This window comes from Ahaetulla prasina, chromosome 2, assembly GCF_028640845.1.
Source record: "Ahaetulla prasina isolate Xishuangbanna chromosome 2, ASM2864084v1, whole genome shotgun sequence".
NCBI lineage: Eukaryota > Metazoa > Chordata > Lepidosauria > Squamata > Colubridae > Ahaetulla > Ahaetulla prasina.
In genome coordinates, this window is record NC_080540.1 from 227,304,528 (window position 1) to 227,313,144 (window position 8,617).

At 40.8% G+C, this 8,617-nt stretch overlaps 1 protein-coding gene across 7 annotated transcripts in view; it reads right to left on the reverse strand.

Moving 5' to 3' along the window:
- JAK2 (Janus kinase 2) overlaps window positions 1-5,657 on the reverse strand; it is an 85,240-nt gene extending 79,583 nt beyond the window's left edge. For 3 of the 7 annotated variants that reach the window (XM_058166305.1, XM_058166300.1, XM_058166302.1), the window contains exon 1: window positions 5,190-5,657. The gene's annotated coding sequence lies outside the window, so the exon portion shown is untranslated. Of the gene's footprint in view, window positions 1-324; window positions 3,264-3,588; window positions 3,642-5,189 lie in introns of those variants that run through there. The other 4 variants (XM_058166303.1, XM_058166301.1, XM_058166308.1 and 1 more) reach the window with 3 other exon arrangements.
- Between the last annotated feature and the right edge of the window lie 2,960 nt (window positions 5,658-8,617).

The following is an 8,617-nucleotide window of genomic DNA, read 5'->3' on the forward strand; positions in this document are numbered from 1 at the left end:
AGAAACAATTTAAATAAGCACAATACTGTTTATTATAGTCCTGGTATCCTCTTTTCATGTCCTCCTGCTTCAGTATCCATCCTGCAAATTTCAAATTAGCCAGCATTACAAGAACTTCCTGCAATGCAAGTGTTTCTTGCACATATCCTTTCTTACCGCTACTACTGTTGGGAAAAGGTGATTTCTCCTCTCAAGGGGACCTAGCTAGTCTCAGAAATAATTTGGAGAAAAGACACAGCTTTGTTTTCCTAATTCTACTCCGCCTTGCCCTAATGTTTATTTAGGAGTTGGTTTTTTTTGTCAGAAATCTCATTCCTGCCTTGCCTTAAGGTTTATGCTGGACTTTGGAGATATCAGTTGGGGTTTATCTTTGCCCCCCAGCATGGCTTCTGTTGAATAAAAAGGAAACAGTATTTAGGACAGCATTTGACAGTGCCTCCATGGACAGGTATGGCCTATTTGAAATCAAAAGAAAAATCTTTTTAACAGTTGTCTCTGGAAGCAATCCAGAATGTCCTGTGTCAATGTATACATTTTCCTTTTCCCAGCTTTGGAAGTTCTCATTTTGGGAAATTATTAGGAACTAAATGGAGTTAAATTATTAGGAACTAAACAAAATCCTTCGCAGTTGAAGTGTATAGTATTTTTATCTAATCAGGAATGCAATGAACAGCCCAGGTTTTACCTCAAGGGCTACTTTTATCTCCCCGAGCATGCAACAAAACAGGAATAGAAAGGTTTAGGCCATATCAAAAGTCTAGGTAAGGGTAAACTTTAGAAATATTAGACCTTACTGAGTGGAACACTTCACATGTCTTAGTAAAGACAGTGTTTCCTGTAGTTGTGGCTAATGATTGTCTTCATTAGGCACAAGGTCTTCATGCTGGCACAAATGAAAATGTACATGCTTCCTATCAGTTATTCTAAGCTGTGATGATACGGAAATTCACTGAACTTTGGCATCTGAAAGAGCCAATCAAAAAGTTTATCATGACTACATATATGACCTCATCACTTGATGATTATTCTGCTACGTGCAACAGTATATATGAACGATGCCTATGAACGGCACAACATCACATTATAATGCCTTGCAAGGAGAATAGAACTACCTGTTTAAGGCAATATGCTGAGAAGTTTTTAGTTGCTTCTCAAAAGGAAGGTAGGATATGTTTCCTATGTGTCCTCTTACTGCAACAAGACTGCATTTACATCCTTTTACATCCTGACCAAAATTGCCTTATTAAAAAAGGTGTCTTTATGTATAAAGTGGACATATGTTGCTTAAACACTTAATCCTCATTTATATCTAACCTTCCTTTGCTGATGCCTAAACTAAGCACCTTTGGGGGTGGAGGAGGAAAAAAAGAGGTTCCAGGGCTATAAAACTGCCCAATGAAAGCAACCTCTTTATTACTGGAACTCATCCTGGCAGATGGAGGAGCCCCTGATGCTGTAATTAATGGGTACAGTTTAAATAAATATGCTGTTTTATTTCAGTTCTGGCACACCTCTTTTAATATTATCCTGCTTTGGTATGCATCCTACAATTTTTAAAGTAGCAAGCAACAGGAAAAAACCCATCCTCTTTCAAAATCATTTTATGTAGACTCACCTCCTTTTGCTCTGCCTCTTCTGTCATACCAAGGGGTGATACCACTTATGCCCAACAAAGAATATAAAACTGTTTTACACGAATTATGCCTTCTATGAGTTCGTGACTATCTATCTCTGTCCATCACTGGGTGCCCTTCAACTGTGTTGGACATATTCATTTTCTTTACTCCCAGCTCTTGTTACAAACATGCCCAGGTTCTGCTTATGGTCACTCATAAACTCACAGCCTGTTGTGACAAAAGGCTCTTGTAAACCCACCCCCTTGCTTTCTAGCTGGGGATTCCAGATAGGTGCAGCTAAAACAGAGACATATAATTCTGATCAAAAGCCAGGAAACAATTAGCAACACATATAAATCATTTTCAACCAAATACTGAGAGGCACATAAGGAAAACACAGAGACACAATGAACTTTAAAGTAGCAGCAAACCTTTACTAGTTACAATGTATGATTCCTCCCATACACTCATCTCCACTTATTTGATTGTACTTTTAGCCTGATATTGGGAACTGTGATATGCTATATAAACAGCTTACTTTCTTTAAATCCTTTCCTCCAAAACCTTTCCTCTATGCAGAGGGTAAAGTGCTTTTTGTAAGCAATCTCTCCTTTGCCTGATTCTTTCCTGCAGGTGGTACAATTGCATTGTTTTCAATGTGTAGAAGGGCAAACAACATACTGTCTTCTAATCCTTTTCTCTCCAATCTTGCTGCTCTTTGGGGAGGAGGAAGAGTCAGGCAAAGGAGAGATTGCTACAGAAATAGCTTGTTGTCTCCTTAAGAATGGAGAGATTGGAGAGAAAGGAATTCCAAGAGTATTGGAAGCTATTCGCATAGTGCATCTGCTAGGCCACGCATGAATACATTGCTTTTGATGTGTAGAAGAGGAGTTTACTCTCTTGGAATCCCTTCCTCTCCAATCTCTATACCCTACCCTGCAACAGAGGGGGGGAAAACCTGACAAGTCAGGCATAAAATATGTACTAACTAATCATATGACTGAGGAATGCTATGAAGGTCATAAATGTTCTTAAATTGCCTGTATAGTTGAAGATCATAAATAAGGGCTACTTGTAATTATATATAGGATTGAGTGTTTCTGTCAAGTTGGGTCTCTTTGTCTTCAGATGACCTTTCTTCTTCAATCAAAGATTGCCTCATGTTTCTCTCCAAGGGAACTTTTTGAGAAGATTGACTTAGTCCTCTCTGCTTAAGTGCTTCATCTTTAGGTTATGGCTGCTTCATCTAGTCCGTGATGGCGAACCTATGGCACGCATGCCAGAGCTGGCAGGCAGCACCCTCTTTGTAGGCACGCGAGCTGTTGCCCCAGTTCAGATCCACTGTGCATGCGTGCGTCCCACCATCTTCTGGTCTTCGGGTCTCTGTTGCGCATGTTCATGGGTGTGGGGGCGGGGCGCGCATTGCATTTTGGGGATTTGTGCACACACAGATGCTTTGGTCACTCAGTCCAGAAAAGGTGAGCCATCACTGACCTAGTCTCACATTCCAATGAACTTTGGAAGATATTTGTATGTATAAATATATAGATATGTATGTACATATTTACATGGTCAAAGTCCTAAGCAATCTGCTTGATATAGATATGAAAAAATATGTTCATCTGAATATTTTACATTGTTTCCTATAGACCAGGGGTGTCCAAACTTGGTCCCTTTAAGACTTTTGGACTTCAACTCCCAGAGTTCCTCAGCCAGCTTTGCTGGCTGAGGGACTCTGGGAGTTGAAGTCCAAAAGTCTTAAAGGGACCAAGTTTGGACACCCCTGCTATAGACAAAGCAATACCTCTTAATATTACAGTGCCTCCTCAAAGGGGGAGGGGAAACCTCCTTTAGTTGTAGTCTGGAGTCAATTTTTCTCCCCAGGTAAACTTTAAATGTCCATGATATAATATAACTATTTATTTAAATTCCAGACCATTTCATAATCCTTAAAGTCAAGAAGATATACAACCTGGTTTTCTTTGTTTCCTTATTTTTCAAGAGCAGTGTCATTCTGATTTTATTCTGTAATACATATCATATATATGTTGTACGGATAAGCTTATGGAGGATAGCAATTTACAACATAGTGGACAACCAATCTGATAACAATGAATCTGAATCATCTGCTAAATAAGACAGCTACTTCTGTGTCCTTCCCAACTTAAAACCATACATGAAAACCTGTGGAAAGAAGGTATTTTCTCTCTCCACAGCTATAAACAGGCCTGAGGGGGTTGTTCCCTTATCAAAGACCCCTCAATCTTGCTTTTAATTTTTTTTTAAATATGGAGAGTTACACCACAGAGCATTCATTACACCTATTCACACTTGATTTGCTGTTTGTGAACCAGCAGTTTCTCTGTAGATTTATAATCCTAAAAAAAACAAAAAACTATACTACTAAATCCCCAACATTATAATTTGTGATCATTCCCCACAAACAACTAATACCTTCCTAGAGTTCAATTCAACTTTTGAAAAGGAGAAGGGTAGACGAAGAAGTCTATCAGATCAAGCAAAAAGAAAGAGTGATAAAATAACATCAGTTCCCTAAAGTTAGTGCTACCAAAAATGTCAATTCTGGCTAGATTCTCATACTGCCAAATCGTGGTTTCATCACTTGTGCCAAAAGCGGGTCGTGGTGCAAGAGCGTTTTCTTCCCCCGCTAAGAAGCCACAGACCTTTGTCTCCTTTTGAGAAAAGGACTCATTTCTAAAATGTCAGCTTTATAAGCAGGAAAAAAAAAGGCCAAAATCAAATCACACAAATTATCCTTGAAATAAGAATCAGCCTTAAAGTCTGGGAAAGGTCACCCCAAAGTTTTACATGTTTAAAAACACATGCTCTATCTTTAGGAGGACGTTATTTAAAAACAGCAACATCCTTGGGGTTAAAAAGAAAAAGATGAAAGAGAGGAGTAAGAGGCCTCTTCCAACCACGGCCGAGTTCATCTCGCCGAAGGCTTTGACAGCCTCAAATAAGAAAATGGTCGGCTTTTTTTTTTTAAAGGCGGAAGAATAGGACACCCCCGGAGCTTCTATCAAATTTATCCCCCGGCTTATTCTGACACATTAGAGACCATCTTTCGGTTTCGTTTTTACCAGAGACCAGGGGGATTTTTGAGGGGTAGGCGGTTCGATGAATTAAAAAACAAAAAACCCCAAGCTGATCTCTCTCTCCCCTTAGAATAAATGCCAACGACAAGCACGAATGACCGGCAACCTCCCCGCCCTTTTCTTTAAAAAAATGATAATAATTAATTAATTTTTTAAAAAAAACATCACACCCCCTCAAACTGATTATTACCCGGTTAGTTAATAAAAACCTCGGAGAGCACCAAAAACTCCCAACACCTCAACCCTGGAGAGTTTTTCCAATTGAGGGTGGTGGGAGGGAGGTGGGGAAAAAAACCACTCTAAAAAACCCCCGAACTTTTTTGCCTTTTGCAAAACTGGCATCTTAAACCGGCCGTCCCGCACCGGCTGCCCTTTGCAATTAATGGTGGGCGAGTCCCCACAGATACTCGGGAGGAAACCGGACCAAAACGGACGCCCGGGGAAGTTAACTCACCCGGGTTTCGGTGGTGTCGGCGGAGAGCTTCCTCCCAAGCTCTCCAAGGAGCGACTCCAAGTTTCCCTCGGCTCTGTCCCGCCGCGAGGAGGAAGAGGAGCTGCTGTCGCTGCTGTCGCTGCTGTTGTTGCTGCTGCTGCTGCTCCTTGCTCGCCCGCCACTGCCGAGCTCGGCCTTCAGCGGCGGTTGTAGCAGTCTCCGTTTCTTTCGCTCGTTAAGTCCGCCTTTCCTGCTCCCTGGTCTTCCGGAGGAAGGGGAGAGAGAAAGAACAGCCGCCGCTGCCACAACCGCTTCCGCACAGCGCTCCAAGCCGAGCGGGAAGCAGGCGGCTCAGCCGCGCGCGCACCAGGCCTGCGTTCGAGCGCGCGAGCTATGTCGCCAAAGAGATCGGAGAGGCGCTTGCAGGCAGGCTCCTCCTCCTCCTCCCTCCCCGTCGACCAAGCCCCCGCTCCCTTCGGAAGCCCGCTTTCTGAAGTGGCTTCCGAAGGGAGCGGGGCATGGTCGACGTCAGAAGGAGGGCTGGCTGCTTAAATCTTTTGAGAAGGGGAGCCGTCTCGATACGCCAAGACAGAAGCCAAGCTCCCTCAGCCATGGAGGCTCCTCTCACCCCCCTTCCTAAGCTTTGCCAAACACGGAACTGTACAAGAACTAATCAGCCTTGTGATCCCGGGTGCTGCAAGGTGCCTTGATTAGGTGTGTCAGGATATAGTGACTCTCTTAGTGACTACGCTAAAGCCTTCCGTCGTGTGGAGGTGGCTGGAAGGAGTCACTGAAGCAGTAGGGGTGAGCTTAAATGGACTCCAGAGGATATTCGCAACTAACGTAACAACAAAAGAGAATTAGAGCTGGTCATTTGAAGAATTGCTATACTGAAGGAATCATCATTGCAAATAAAACTGTAAATAAATGGCTGAATTTATGTCCTGTCCGATTCCGAACATGGCGAGTGATAAATAATTAGAATTGCAGAAAAAACCATTGCTACCGACTTGCCTTCCATTGAGGACCTGTATACTGCACCAGTCAAAAAGAGGGCTGTGAAAATATTTACAGACCCCTCACATCCTGGACATAAATCGTTTCAACTCCTACCCTCAAAATGAAGAACTTATTTTATTTATTTATTTTGTCACAACAATATATGTAGGTATCATACAAAAAGATTATATAGCATATAAACACATATATGAGTAAATATTAGGAGGTATAAGCATATATATATATAGGAAGAAGAAAAGAAAAACAATAGGACAGGAACGGTAGGCACGTTTGTGCGCTTATGCACGCCTTATGGTCCTCTTAGGAATGGGGTGAGGTCAATAGTAGAAAGTTTTGGTTAAAGCTTTTAGGATTATGGGAAGAGACCACAGAGTCAGGTAAAGTATTCCAAGCACTGATGATTCTGTTACAGAAGTCATATTTTCTGCAATCTAGATTAAAGCGGTTGACATTAAGTTTAAATCTATTAGTTGCTCTAGTATTATTGCAATTAAAGCTGAAGTAGTCTTTAATAGGAAGGACATTACAATAGATGATTCTGTGAGTTAAACTTAGGTCTTGTTGGAGGCGACGGAGTTCCAAGTTTTCTAAGCCTAGGATTTCAAGTCTGGTGGGATAAGGTATTTTGTTGTTTTCAGAGGAATGGAGAACTCTTCTTGTAAAATATTTCTGGACACGTTCAATTGTATTGATGTCAGAGATGTGGTGAGGGTTCCAAACAGGCGAGCTGTATTCTAGAATTGGTCTAGCAAATGTTTTATATGCTCTGGTTAGTAGTGTGGTGTTTTGGAAAAGAAGCTACGCAAGATTAGGTTTACAACTCTTAGAGCTTTTTGCTATGTAGTTGCAGTGGGCTTTGGCACTTAGATCATTTGACATGAAAACTCCAAGGTCTTTAACGGGATGGGGTCATCTGTAAGGTAATGTCCATCTAGTATGTACTTAGTTTTGGGTTCTTTTTCCTATATGTAAGACTGAGCATTTGCTGGTTGAAATTTGGAGCTGCCAATTTTAGACCAAGCAGTTAGATGATCAAGGTCATTTGAATGATAGATGTATTGTCTGTGGTGTTAAATAGTTTGACATCGTCAGCAAAGAGAACACAATTACTTGAGATATGGTCACAAAGATCATTAATGTATAGTATAAAGAGTGTTGGTCCAAGGACGCTGCCTTGAGGAACGTCACTCTTGACAGGAACAGGATTTGATAGAGCATTGCCAATTTTGACCGACTTGTTGTCTGTTAGACAGAAAAGCAGATATCCATTTGTGAAGGGGTCCTGAGATGCCATAGGATATTAGTTTTAGGAGAAGTTTATCGTGTACTACTGAGTCAAAGCTTTGCAGAAGTCTACGTAGATTGCATCTATTGTTTTGCCTTGATCAAGAGTTTAGTCCATATGTTTTTGCAGTGGAGAAGTTGTAAGTTACATGATAATTTTTTCCTGAAACCAAATTGTTTATTGGAGAGTAGGTTGTTAGTTTCTAAGTGTGAGGTAATGGATTGGTTGATGATTGATTCCATGACTTTGCAGGTGACGCAGCAAAGAGAGATCGGTCTGTAATTTTCGACTAAGCTGGGGTCTCCTTTTTTGAAGATAGGGATGACTGTGGCTAGTGACCAAAGTTTGGGAAGGGAACTGGTAGTGAAAGCTTTGTCAAAGATAATACTTAGGGGTTCTGCTATATTAATGGAAAGTTTTTTTAAGAAGTATGCACATAGTCCATCGGGTCCAATAGATAGCGATGGTTTTAAGTTATGAAGAGCTTTTCCAACGTTGTCTTCTGTGAAATCTATATGAGTTAAATCTCATAATCATTGCTGGTACGTTTGTGGAATATCGGATATGTGTTATCGGAGTTAACAAAAACTGAGCCAAAGAAAATGTTGAAGAGGTTTGCTTTAACTGTTTTGTCATTGCATTCTTTGTTGTTAGAATCTTTTAGTGGTGGGATGGGTCTAGAGTCTTTAAGTTTATTGTTAACAAAATTATAAAAGGCACGATTGGAATTTGTGCGAAGAAGGTTCTCTTCTTGCTTGGTGTGGTAATTTGTGCATTCAGTTTTTATTTGGTTGCATATGTTTCTGTAGCGGTTTTTGAAATTTGCAACATAGCCTTTTTTGTTTCTTTTCAGAGGATTTTTTTTGATTGAAGCTTTTTATTGATATGGGTAGTTTGTTTTCCTGATCATGGTAGTCATTTGTGGTACATATAGTTTAATGACTCTATTGATTTCAAGTAGGAAGACTCTATAGTGGTCTTCAGCGGTTATGCAGGTTGCAAACAGATTTTGCCAGTCCAGAAATGAAAGATCGTTGTTTATAAGGTCGTAATTGGCTTTTTTGAAGTTGTAGTTGGGAGTACTGTTGTTATGACAATTTAAGTATGGACGTATATTGAGACGAAAATCAATCATGCAGTGGTC